Source organism: Rhinopithecus bieti, unplaced genomic scaffold (assembly GCF_001698545.2).
Source record: "Rhinopithecus bieti isolate Rb0 unplaced genomic scaffold, ASM169854v2 scaffold_20150, whole genome shotgun sequence".
Classification (NCBI taxonomy): Eukaryota; Metazoa; Chordata; class Mammalia; order Primates; family Cercopithecidae; genus Rhinopithecus; species Rhinopithecus bieti.
Window position 1 is genome coordinate 974,274 of NW_016810565.1, and position 13,396 is coordinate 987,669.

Consider the following 13,396-nt stretch of genomic DNA (forward strand, 5'->3'; position numbering starts at 1 on the left):
AGGGAGCCGCGGGGTCCTCGGCCGCCTGACCTCAGCCGGCGCCGCGCCTCCAGGAGGGGTCGGGCCCGGCACGTGGGCGCAGCGCGGGTCGGGGTGGGGCGGCCACAGCCCTGTGGAGCTGCTTTCCGGGGTCCCTTTCCGTGGACCAGATTTTCGCGGGAAGCCGGATCATCTCCGCTCCCATGGAGTGAGCAAGCGGGACAGTCCTGCGGAAAGTTTCCGCCCCCACTCCTCCAGCCCTGCGCCCGGACTTAAGCGGCGGCCCCCACCTCCAGCATCCTCGAACGATGGTTTCTCCCACAACTACCCCGGTCAGGTCCAGCACTTGGGAGCTGACAGGCTTTGCGGGGTCCGCCTGTGTGCAGGAGTCGCAAGGTCGCTGAGCAGGACCCAAAGGTGGAGTTGTCAGTGGGAGGCCGGCAGTGCAGAGTCCGAGGGCCAAGTTATGGGGGTCGTCAGGTCTAGGCCACTGTGCCTCAGAGCTGCATGGGTGGTGAGCAGTGGGAGGGATGCGATGGGGGAGTGGGCCCAGGTGTCTGCTGTGGGTGTTTCCTCAGGGGCCTGGCTGGCAGGGACCTCCCGGCCAGCCCAGAACTGCCAACATGTCTGCCAGCACTGCCCCTCCATTCCCAGTCCTGGGGGGAGGCTCTGTTTGGGCAGCGTGAGGCCTGACCTACTGTGGCTGCTTCCTCTGCTCTCCAGCCTGGGTCCCGAGGGCCTGGCTTAAGGGAACTGCTGCCAGAAGGCTGGGAGTGTAGGCAGTGTTCGGGTGCCCAGCTGTGCCCTGTCTGACCTCATGGCCACCCACAGGCTGGCACCCCCCACAGGCTTCTTGGGGAAGCCTGTACTTTCCACCGCCGGAGGGAGGTACCGCGTGGAAGCCAGGCTCTGGCGGACTCGTTCTTTGTGAACTTTGGGAACAGGCCTGGTACAGGCTGAGTTCTCACAAGAGACACACACGCGTGTCACTCTCTCCTGAGCTGTGACGGACCCGTCCACCTCCTCTAGGTCCTGGCCCTGGCATCTGCCAAGGAGATTTTAAATGAGTTGATGTGTGCTAAGTGCTTTGAAAGGCACCTTCACGGAGGAAGAGCTGTATAAATGTTCACTATTGGTAGTATTTCTCCCATGCTGTTACTCTCCAAAGCTGCCTGATAATTCTAGAGAGGGTTCCGGGGACGCGCCGGCTGTTTGGGGCCTAGAAATGAACTCGGGAGGCTGTTTTGCTTGCTGAGAGCTGGTCTGGGAATGCCCCTTGACCAAGCTGAGGTGTCCCGGGTTCCCGGACCGTTCCCTGCCCTGCTCCTGGCCCGCTCCCAGACTGCTCCTGTGCCCCGCCCCATTGTGCTGGGTGGGTGATCTTAGGGCCTGGGCTCCGTCAAGACATGGGGAGCTTGCCAGGAGTTGGGGCCAGATCCCCCAGACTCCAAGATGGCAGGCGAGGTTGTGAGGGTGCATACATGGAAGGAGAAGTTAGAAAAGGGAATTCGAAATTGCCAGCTTGGACTTTGGGCAGAGTGGGTGTCTTTAGTTGGGGGATAGGTTGTTGTTCAGAGACAACAGGGCCGACTTCCCTGTGAGTTGACGGCCCAGGCTGAGGTGCCTCCGGGCTGTCTTCCCTACTGCAGCAGTGACTGGCCCTCTGCTTCTCAGGAACAGAGTGCCGTGCCCCCGCCAGCCTCCCAACCTCGTTAGACTCCTAGAATCAGTTTTCTGGATAGAACTAAGAATCTGCTCCTTTCTGGACTTTTAATCCTGGAAAGGGCTCCCTTCCCCGGCAGGAGCAGAGAGGCCAGACCCCCTTTCTGTGCTCCATCTTGAGGTGTCATTCTGTCCTTACTCCCCACTGGCCGCCATCTGCCCTTGCCTTGGGGGCTACCCCAGGTCTGACTTGGGCACATTCTCTGGGTCCCTCCTCAGAGGCTGCTCCAGGGGTTGTCCCAATGGAATTGGGAATTCTTCTCAGAATGGCTCAAAGGTTTGCACCACCTGTTGGAGGGAAGGGATCCCTCTATCTAATACAAATGTTTCTATGCCTGCCAAGTTCCAGACCCTGGGCTGATGGGGAAAGGAGCTGGCTGAGGGACCCGCAGGGGATGGAGAGGGAGCTTGGGCCTCAAGTCGGGTCTGAAGTCCAAGCCTACAGATTGCTATCTAATCAGCCACCAGAGCCTAGCCCAGCTCCTGGCTCCTCGGAGATGGATCTTGGATGCTGGAGGTGGGGCAGTCTGGCAGTGCAGGGTGGGACACCCCGAGCACACAGCCCCTGCTTTCTGCCCCTCAGTTCAGTCACACTGGGCCGGCTGGACGTTGCCCTGCAGCAGGCCGCTGCGGGGGATTTAGCTCCCGCTCTGTGTTCCCCTCACCCTGGGATCCTCCTTCCTTCTCGAAACCCACGACCTTGACCTGAAGCTTTTGGTTGCCGGGAGGAAATGGTGAGTGCAGGCAGATTTGGGTGACTGTTGTCATTAACCCCCTCTTCTTTGTTGCCCCCTTCCCAGAGGTGTTCAGTGCTACTGTATGAGTGTCCTGAGTGGCCCTGGATGGGCTACTGGCTGTCCCTGGCCTCAGAATCACCCCTAACCCCTGCCACATTTCGGGGAGGGAGGTGTGTGAATGATGTCCTTTATTCTGCAGACTGAGGAAGTGGTCAGTGTAGCTTCACGTGGTAGCAGTAGCATGCGATGCCCAGGCCCTAGCCAACGCTTGTCTGCCTCCGACCGGAGCCCCTGAGCCCTGCAGGGGCTGAATTCCCCCCAAAGAGTTGCTTGGGTTGTTGCTTTTCGGGGTTAGAGGGTGTGAACGTCCAGAGCTGTGGGGTTTTAGTGTAGGCTGAGCCCTTTACCTGGGACCTACAGCCAGGCCACAACCCCATCTCTGTTCCCCTGTACCTCATACTGCCCTGCAGAAAGATGATAGGATTGCCCTAGACTGAAGCCCTGGGTTCCGCTGCTGGCCCAGCAAGGAGGAGGTTGCTGCTGCTTGGGCTAAACTGAGGTGTGGGTCTGGCTGGGCCTTCAGTTTCCCACCTGGGCCTTGATTGTGAGGAAGGCCTGGCTGCAGAAGCCCAGAAACACCTGAGTAGGAGAGTCCCTTTGTCCCACCTGCAGCTCATTCAAGCCTGTGCATGGGGGTTGGGGATCTTGCTTTCCTGTTTAGGGGAGGCAGCCCCAAAGAGTGCTGGGACCAGCTTGGAGAGTGCTAGGGCATGCTGGTCTGCAGCGACCCTACTTGTGCTCTGCGTCCTCTGCTAACTGCAGCATGGGTGAACATCTGTCCTCATAATGAAAACGGCCTCAGCAAATAACAAAAATATTACCATTTAGCAGTCAGTCACTTATTAAAACCTGGCTCAATAAACTTAAAAAAAAAAAAAAGATGTGCTAGACACTTTACATCACTTCATGTGAGCCTCACACAACCCTGTAATTAAGCCCATTTATAAATGAAGAAATGGAGGATTGAAGGATTAAGTTACTTGGCCAAGGTCACATAGCTGGTAAGCAGCTGAGCTAGGACTCAAATCCAGGCCTGCTTCCAAAACCTTCACTTTTCAGCCCAGTTCTCAGCTGCCCCCTGGAGTTTGCTCATTTTGCCTGATGAAGAAACATCCCGGCTCAAAGGTGTGAAGGTGTTTGCTCAAGGCCACAGTGTATTAGTGTCAAAGGTGGAACACAAACCCTGGGCTCTGAGTGCTCTCCCAAACCCTGCGTCCTGGCTGGGCCCACACCCTGAGCACAGCCTTGTCCGCTTTCTCGGTTGGGCAGGGTGAGGCAGGACAGGATTCTCCTCCCTCCTTCCTTCCTCCTTCCCTCCTTCCCAGCGGGCCCTCCCAGCCCCCCAGCCCCCACCTCTGCTGCTTTCCCTTGGCAATTGCTTCCATCTGGCCTGCCTGCAGCTCCTATTCCTTTGGAAATGTGGCTGCCGCCCACATGACTGCAAGGCAACCACGGCCACACGTGGGGAAGGGGAGGGGCCTTATGGGGTCTAAGCACAGGGAACCCAGCCAAGGTGGCTGCTCCCGGCATCTGGCATCCTGATTTCCTGCCAGGCAGAAGCACCTTGGCTGCCTGGCCCTCCTTGATGCCTGTCCTGGGCTGGCTCAAGGCCAGAGAGGCTCCCAAAGACCCAATTCTCCTTCCAACATGGTGAGCTGTTTCGCCCACAGACAAGCTCTGCACCAGCAGCCCTCCCTGTCTCTTAGAGGTTGCTCAGGTTGGGAGGAGGGATTCCTGGCAGGAGAGAATTAGGGGCCAGCCGGGGTATACCCTGGATTCCCACTGGGTTCTGATCATTTGGAGGGAAGTCATGCAAGGGACTGACGAGGGCAGAGGCTGAGGGATCCGCGGAGTTCTGGGCAGGCGAGGAGGCAGCTGACTTGCTTCATGACTATAGGTATGCGCCACCACATTAGGCTAATTTTTCTGTTTTTTGTAGAGACGGGGTTTTGCCATGTTGCACAGGCTGGTTTTTGTTTGTTTGTTTGTTTGTTTGAGATGGAGTTTTGCTCTTGTTGCCCAGGCTGGAGTGCAGTGGCACGATCTCGGCTAACTGCAACCTCCACCTTCTGGTTTCAAGTGATTCTCTTGCCTCAGCCTCTTGAGTAGCTGAGATTACAGGCCTGCACCACCATGCCTCGTTAATTTTTGTATTTTTAGTAGAGATGGGGTTTCATCATGTTGGCCAGGCTGGTCTCGGACTCCTGACCTTGTGATCCACCCGCCTCGGCCTCCCAAAGTGCTGGGATTACAGGCGTGAGCCACCGCGCCTGGCCGAGCGCACCTGGCTTGTTCACTGGTATATATTCTTAATGCCTGGAATGATGTCTAGCAAACAATAAGTGCTCAATAGATTCTTGTGTGATGAGTGATGGAAATGCAGCTCAGGTATGCTAATTTGTCTTTGCTGCATCTTTGCTTCCTCCTTCTCTCAGGGCAAAGGGAAAAAGTTTCCCTTTTGCCAGGTGAGCTGTTTGCCAGAGAAAGGTCTGGCCCCAGCTGTGTGCTGCCACCTCGGGGGTCTCTGTTCAGATACCAGAGAGGCAGGCAGGAATCCAGGTGAGGATGGGCAGAAGCTTGTCCCCTGGGAAGTGCGTGCCCCGTTCCACCCACCCCAGGGACAGCTGGCCACATTTCTCTACCCATCACCCCTCCCCAGTAACCTTCAGATCCCTGCAGACAGGTCCTGACCTCAGCTCCAGTCCCTATGTCAGTCCTCTCCTTATTTGAGGCCCAGGAAAGGTACCCCTATGGTGGAACCCTCACTTGGGCGGCTCTCAGGAGTCACGGCTTTGGAAGAGCGAGGGGTTCACCCACATTTGCCTCCTCCTGAATAGCTCCACTTTTATTCCTTGTACATACTGCTTTTCCACTTAAATTTTGTTTGAAAATGCGACAGAGGGTTTCTTGGCTTTAATTTTTTTTTTTTTAAACCCCCTTTGAGCTCTAACTGTGACCCCCGTGGTTCTCATTTTCTGGTAGCATGCCATGTATGATCTCACCTCCTCGCCTTTGCTTCCACAGCCCCCTCGCATGGCTTAGACATTGTTGGTAATGACCTTGCTAGACTGTAAATGTCCTTCAGTATCAGCTGAAGTCCCAGGCCTGGGAAGCCCCCCAGCACCAGCACTTCCTCCCCCTGCATTCTCCACTCCCTGTACATCCCATGCCTGCGACAGGGAGGGAACCCTGTGCTGGGGTGACCCCAGCATGGACCTCAGTGGGGCTCAGGCTGAACCAAAGGTGGGTGGTTCTGAGGGTAGTACCCGAGGTGGTGGTATGGAGCTGTGAGATTTGTATTCCTAGAAACAGGTTGGAGGCTCTCAGCCCTTCCCTGCATGCATAGCCTTGGGTACAGCCTTTCCTTCTCCTAGAAATTAACACTTTTTTTTTTTTTTTTGAGACAGAGTCTGGCTCTATCGCCTAGGCTGGAATGCGGTGGTGTGATCTCGGCTCACTGCAACCTCTGCCTCCCGGGTTCCAGCGATTCTCCTGCCTCATCCTCCCAAGTAGCTGGAATCACAGTTGTGTGCTACCACACCTGGCTAATTTTTGTACTTTAAGTAGAGGTGAGGTTTCACCATGTTGGCCAGGCTGGTCTCAAACTCCTGACCTCAGGTGATCTGCCCATCTTGAGCTTCCCAGAGTGCCAGGATTACAGGAGTGAGCCACCGTGTCTGGCCAACACTTTTTTTTTTTTTTTTTTAAGACAGAGTCTCACCCTGTTGCCCAGGCTGGAGTGCAGTGGCACGATCTCAGCTCACTGCAACCTCTGCCTCCTGGGTTCAAGCAATTCTTCTGCTTCAGCCTCCCGAGTAGCTGGGATTACAGGTGCCCACCACCATGCCCGGCTAATTTTTGTATTTTAATAGGGATTGCGGGGGGGGGGGTCTCACCATGTTGGCCAAGCTGGTCTCGAACTCCTGACCTCAAATGATCTACCTGTCTTGGCCTCCCAAAGTGCTGGGATTATAGGTGTGAGCTACCGTGCTCGGCCTGGCCAACACTTCTTAATGAGATAACATTTCAGATAACATCCAGTGCCTGGAATCCAATACTCTGTAAATGCTGGCTGGTGTGCTTTTCTGGGATTCCAGGATGGGGTCCAGAGACTGAAGAGGGTCTATCTACTTTCTGGTCCAGGGGAAGAGGGGCAGGTGGCTCACTAGGAGCTGTCCTGGCATCCTTTGTCCCTGTCCACTTACCAGTTATGTGACCCCAGGCAGGTCTTGCCCTCTGGTACTCAATTAGCATCTGTGTTCATTGGGATAAGAGTATCTGCCACATCTCACAGCCTGGTGATGGGCAAACAAAACAAACATTTTTCAGGCTGGGAGAGGCCTCAGAAGTCGGCTGTCATTTTGCAATCGAGGGAGCAGAGACTCAGAAAAGTAACTGAGTGGTTCAAGGTCACAGAGCCCCTCTCTCCCCACAGGCAGGGAGCAGGTGATTGGGCTGAGCCTTGGGAGTAACCCTTCTGTCTCTGCCTCTCCAGCCCCTACCTCATGCCTGGCCCATTCAGCTGGTGTGTTCTCTAGGCCCCTATGACTGGGTGGGCTAAGATGAGCGGTCTAGAAATCCCTCCCCAGCTGGGCTGGACTGAACGAGGGGCTGACCGAGGAGGGGTGTTGACGGAGCGCGGGAGGTTGTCCTCACAGGCAGTGTGGGCCGTCTCTCTAGACCTCCTGCGCCCGTCTCCTTCCTGCCCCTGTTTGAGCTGTGCTTTTCCTCTTAAGTCCCTTTCTGCCTGCCTTCCCTTTCCATCCCTAGATTTCTTACCGTCTTCAGTGATCTCTCTTCCTTCCTTTCTGCCTCCTCTGAGTTCTCTCCTTGCCCTTGCTTCTCTGATCCGCCTTTTTTCTCCAGCCTCAGCGTTCAGGTTGTCCTCATTGTGGAGCCGGGACTCTGGGGGTGGCCGGGTTGGGTTGCCTGGGTCTGGGGATGTTCAGGAGAGCCTTCACTGGGAGCCCATGGGAGCAGAAGTCCGCTCCTCTTGGCAGCTCCAGCATTTTCGAATGAAAATGGCTCTTCCAGGAGTTGAGTTTGGCGAAGAGACAGTGCCTGCCCAAAGTACACAATGCTTTTATCGTTAGCTCAGCTCCCGAGCCCTCATGCAACTCTTTGGACATCTTCCTGCAAAAGACGGTGGGATCTCGTCTTTCTGGGGCCTGAGGGTCTCCAAAGATGGGCTGAGCTTCCCTAGCCTGGGACCTGAACCCTCCACCCTCCTGTCTCTTGAGCTCTTTCTCCCAGGGGAACCTGCTTGAATGACGGAAGTTGGCCAACACAGAGAGATTTCTACTCTCAGACCCCATTGAGGTGAGCACACAACAGTGTGCTATGCTAGGGTCTGGATACACTCCACATCCTCCCAGGCCCGGCACAGTGCCGCCCTGCCCCAGCCCAGAGCTTGCCTTTATTGGCTTTGTGACCCAGGCTTTGTACTGTGGCTTTGTTCTGCCTTAGGGACCAGCTGGTCCCCTGCTGTGGTTCCACACAGTGGAGATGATCCCTGACCACCCATTCAGCTGCCTGGCAGCCCTGGGGCAAGTGTTTGTCCCCCATCTCCCAAAATGGAGGGGTTTAGGGGCTCCCTGCCCGGAGTCCCAACCCTGCCAAGGCAGAGGGAATGGGGAACAGCTGCGTTGGCCGATTCTGGCTCCATATGGATTTGGTTTGACAACAAAGCTCCCTCTGTGTGTTCCCAAGCCCCTTACATAACCGGGGGCTGTGGGCAGAGGAGGAAAGGAGGAGGAGGTGGAGATGGGAACCAGGAGACACCAGGATGGGATGGCTGGAAAGGACACAGGACCAGGAGGAGAGGGCAGGAGATGAGGGCCAGAGAGGAGGAGAGAGTGGGAGCAGGAGGGGAAAGTTCTGGTCTTGACCTCCCGGTTCTACCTCCTGCTTCCTGGGGAGGGGAGGGTGGAGTCCAGCCACCGACCTCTGCTTGTGGATGTTTTGTCTTCTTTTCTTTGGACCTTTCTCACCAGTCCTGGAAGGGCTGAGGAGGGGGCTGTGGGACCTGTCTGGGGTGGGGTGAGGTGAGGTCAGGTGTTGGGCTGGACTTGGGAGGCTGGTCTTTGGCCCCAGCCTGTAACTGCATAAATGCCATTAAAAGGGAATCCGTTTCCTTCCTCACTGCTGGCTTCCATTGCCTTCCCCTAGACCCCAGCCCTGGTTCCAGAACCCCTCTGACCACTCCCTCTTGCAATGCTCAGGGGGGCAGAATAACTGCAGCTTGTCCCTGTGCCCTGCCAGGCTGGTCTGGGGCCCCCTCCCAGCCCACTCATCCAGGGATGCAGCTCTGGCCTTGGCCCACCCCCATCGGAGGGCCCGTGGCCCTGATCACCGCACTCCCTACTCCGTGATGAGACGTTCTCTCCTGCTGCAGCATCACTGCACCCTGCAGCTGTCCAAATAGAGCCAAGAAGCGAATGTTCTCTTTGCGGCGGCACAGCTCCGGAACTGCAGCCCGGCAGGGTCAGGTGAGCTGCCAGGCGCTTGCGTGTGTTCTTGGGGGTGGGGTAGAGGGTCCTGGGCCACGGATCCCTTCAGGCGTTCTCCTGGCTGAAGGAAACAGCCACGCAGGGGGGCCAGGAGGATTCGGGCCAGGGGGCGCTCTGATGCTCTCCCAGCTTTTGATTGGGGCCGGGACCCTGGGGGAGGTACCCTGGGGGATGTGACCCTGGGGTGGGCGTGCTCTCCTGGGTGTTCCCCAGGCTCTGGTGTCTGACTTGTGGCCTCAGTGTCTGGGTTTTCTGGCACCAGTCCTTAGGAAGAGCCTCTGGGTCATGCACCAGCCCTTAGGGTGGGTCGGTATCCCAGGTCTGCAGGGGACTGAGGGCCGAGCTCTTCCACCTTGAGAACAAGGATGGGTTCCCAGGGCTGGGAGGAGGAGGAGGCGCTGGGCCAGGACCTTGATTCCCCAGGGCTGGGAGTTGGGGCCTCCCAGAAGATGGGAAGCCAGGTTTCAGGCACTTGGCATGACCCCTGCACCGCCTCATGTTGAATTTAGTGTCTCTGCCCCGGGTATCCATGGACCTGGGGTGGCTGGTGCTGTGTGCAGAAGGGGGTTGGGCCATAGGGCCCAGACCTTTACTGAACAAGTTGTAGGCTCTGGAATTCCTCTGTTCCCCAGGCAGGGTGACCAGGCCGTGACAGGCCTGAGTCTGTCCCTCCCATCAACTCCCCCAGGTTAATGGGTGCAGATGACCGTAGAGTTGCTAAAGCCTCAGGGCTTGAGCCCAGAAAGTGTGAGCAGGCTGGCGGGGCAGCTGGAGGAAGGCCTCGCAGCTTCCTGGATTTGGATGCTGGTTGGGCTGTGAGGACAGTCCCTGTCACTGGGACTAAGCACAGGTACGGAGAGGCTGAGATGGGCCCGGAGGACAGTGAGTGTTGTGTGGGTGCCGGGCCAGGGAGTGCCCTCCATGGGGCAGCAGGTTCTGCAGTACCCTCGGCCAAATGGCCACAGGCTTCCCTGGGGACACTCTCCAGGCCTGCTGGGGACACACCTGTGGGGCTCATAGGCATGGCTGGGTCTCCGGTCAGGAGCCGCACTCTTCCTGGGAGCTGAGTTTGCTGGACAGAAGGTGAGGAGCCCAGGGTTTCCCTTTCCTTGGCTTTGGGGGACGAGGTCCCTGAGGGCTGGCACAGCCACTCCCTGCCCCTTAGAGGCTCCGGGCTGCCAGGTAGATAGCTCCAGGGACCTGCAAGCCGACAAACAAAGTCTCCAGGAGCCAGAGCTGGGGTGGGAGGAACCCAGTGGGCCTGGGGGAGGTAAAGCATCAGCTGCTGCACCTGAGCCCGCCTCCCCCTTCCCCACCAGCCCTGAGGAATGGAGGAAGAGATCGCCCTGACTGGGGGAGCCCCTCAAGCCCTGGAAGCTGTATGTGGGCATGGGGTGGTGAGGAGGGGGCAGAGAGGAGGAGGACTGAGAGCTGGGTGTGTGTGTCTGTGTGATCTGGTTCCTGGGTGTCTGAGTAGGGACCAGTGTGTTTGTGCTGGAGAAGCCTGTGTAGGTTACTGACATGGGCAGAGGAGGGGGGCTTGCTTTCCTTACTCCCCCCTCCCCCGTCTTCACTGAGTCCTCATCTGGGGGCCCTGCTCCACTCTCCCTCCCATATGCAAGGCCCTCCCCTGGCAAATCTGCCTCTCCGTTGTTCAGCCCCTTTAACCCTGCTGGCTCCCAATGAAACTTCAGGTGTGGACCCTTGGACCCTCAGCTGCACAGATCCAGAAACATCCTTGTTCATCAAGTGCCAGGCTGACCATGGTGTCCGTCTCAGTGCCCAGCAGATGTTCTGGTGGGGGGAGGCGGGAGTGCAAGACCTGCCGAGTGAGGGTTCCTTCCGGGAGGAGGCAGGGTGAGCTCGGAAACCACTGCTCCAAAACACTTAAAAGCAGAGCTGTGAGCCCAAATTCAGAGGCTGTGCTGTGGGGCAGGGCTGGAATTTGTGGCACCTGTGTAGGGACTGCAGGGCTGAACATTGCCTTTGCTGCCCCTGCTTGGGGATTTTGGGGTACTGGGTTTGGATAGAGTGTGTCGTCTGCATAGGGACCACTGTTCTGGAAGTGGACTTTGCTCAGGTGTGGGGGGGCCTGCCTGTGGGGGGCACTGTGGTGGAGATGGAGCAACGCTCATGACAGGAGGCTGGTGTCTGGTCAGGCTGAGGGATCCATGTGCCAGCCTTTCTGCGAAGGCTGAATGGGGTGAAACTGGTCAGGGCCTGGTGCCAACTCCAGGAGGTGCTACACCCAGAAAGACAGAGAGATGGAGAGCCACCTCCCCAGGGGCCGCCGCCGCCGCCTCCTCCTCCTCCTCCTCCTCCTTCTCCTCCTCCTCCTATCCCTCCTACCCTTCCACATGCCATTGCACCCCAGCAGCATCCCCTGAGGCTGGGCCATGGGTGATCTGAGTCATGGCAGGGCAGAGTGGGAGTGGCAGTGCCTCTGCCTGTCTCCCTGGCAGCGGCAGGTCCTGTGTCACATAGAGACCAGGAGGGGTGAGTATGATTGTGGTAGTGGCGGGAGCTGTGGCTGAGGACCCCTCTCTTTGCTGGGCTGGGGCAGAGCTTGAATGGAGAGGGGCGGGCTGCCTTGTGCCTGGGAGGAAAGGACCAAGTGTCGCTGGCACCTTCCAGGTCCTGAGTGCTTGTTCTGTGCCCAGCCCCTGCTGAGGCTGTGGACGTTAAATACCAGGATATGTTTTGAGGCTCAGGACACCTCTGAGGACTTGCTGCTGTTACCCCCATTTAAAAGATGAGGACTCTGAGGCTCTGAGGTGCATAGAGTGTAGGGATTAAAAGTAGTTCTGGCTGAATTTTAGATCCTGGTTCACTATTTTCGAGCTTGGGACCCTCGATGTATTCCCTCTGTGCCTCAGTTTCCCCATCTGTAAATGAGAATGAAAGAGTACTCCCACATCTATTGGCTGAAAACTTCAATAAGACTACGCTTAGCAGGCCGGGCGCAGTGGCTCACACCTGTCATCCCAGCACTTTGGGAGACCAAGGTGAGTGGATCACTTGAGGTCAGAAGTTCGAGACCAGCCTGGCCAACATGGTGAAACCCCCATCTCTACTGAAAATACAAAAATTAGCTGGACGTGATGGTGCGCGCCTGTAATCCCAGCTACTTGGCAGGCTGAGCAGGAGAATCCTTTGAACTCAGGAGGCGGAGGTTGCAGTAAGCCGAGATCACGCCACTGCACTCCAGTCAGGACCACAGAATGAGACTCTGTCTCACAAAAAAAAAAAAAAAAAAAGATTATGCACAGCAATTGCAGCACAGCCCCAGAGATGATTAAAAAGCGAATCCAGGGCCAGGCGTGGTGGCTCATGCCTGTAATCCCAGCACGTGGGGAGGCTGAGGCAGGTGAATTACCTGAGGTCAGGAGTTTGTGACCAGCCTGGCCAATATGGTGAAACCCCATCTCTACTAAAAAGAAACCCCTGTTTCTGCCATGCCACAGTGCCCAAGTCAGTGACCTGCTTGCAGTCGGCCCTTAGGCCCTGTGGCTTCTGTTTCTGCTGCCCTGTCCAGCCTCACGGTCTGGGGAGGCCTTGGGGTCCCCAGGCTGCACTGGGACAGGGGTATTATTCCACTAGCCCTTCTGTGGAGCAAGTAAGAAAGGAGTAATGTGACCTCTGTGGCTCTCCTGGGATCACACAGGTTAGTCCTCACTTTAGAGAGGGCTGGCCAGCTGTCCCAGACTGAGGAAGTGGGTACAGCTGGACAAAAAGTGGCTGGAGTCAACTCTGCAGAAGCCACACCTGCTCATGATAAGGATATCCTTGTGAGTACAGGGGAAATGGCATGGAGAAAGGCAAACATTGATGGGGTGGCTCTGCCAGCTTCCCCTGGGGTGCTTCTGCCAGATCTTTGCACTGTGCTGTTTTAACTTGGAGAAGAGAGGAGGAAGTTAGCTGCTCTGAATGATGTTGCTGCTAATCTCTACAACACTTTCCTGTAAATTAGGAAAGGGAATGCACCCCCCGACCTCTCTCTCCCCCGCCCCATTGGAGAAGCCCTGCACCAGAGCATACAGTTTGGCAAGCAGGGGGAGGGCTGCAGCCCAGCCTCACTTGCCACCCTGGCCAGGCCGTGATTGCTCAGGGTGCATACTGTGGCTGGTGCTCTGCCACTGCTGTTTCTGTCCTCAGGGTAGGACACAGGTAGGCAAGTAGGGCCTGTCAGTGAGAGGCGCAGGGGATGCGTGTTCTAGGGTCTGAGATCGGCTGCTTCCATTTCAGTGATTGTCTTTGGAGCTACGTCATTTGCTCATACAACCTCCCTTCAAGATAGTGCCTCTCTTTCCTTCCTTCCTTCCTTCCTTCCTTCCTTCCTTCCTTCCTTCCTTCCTTCCTTCCTCCTTCCTTCCTTCCTTCCTCCCCCCC

The 13,396-nt window shown here is 56.9% G+C and overlaps 1 protein-coding gene across 2 annotated transcripts in view; it reads left to right on the forward strand.

Moving 5' to 3' along the window:
• Window positions 1-3: 3 nt before the first annotated feature.
• Window positions 4-13,396, forward strand: part of ST3GAL4 (ST3 beta-galactoside alpha-2,3-sialyltransferase 4) — a 60,436-nt gene continuing 47,043 nt past the window's right edge. Inside the window, exon 1 of one of the 2 annotated variants that reach the window (XM_017892270.1) lies at window positions 4-396. The gene's annotated coding sequence lies outside the window, so the exon portion shown is untranslated. The remainder of the gene's footprint in view (window positions 397-13,396) is intronic. The other variant, XM_017892268.1, reaches the window with a different exon arrangement.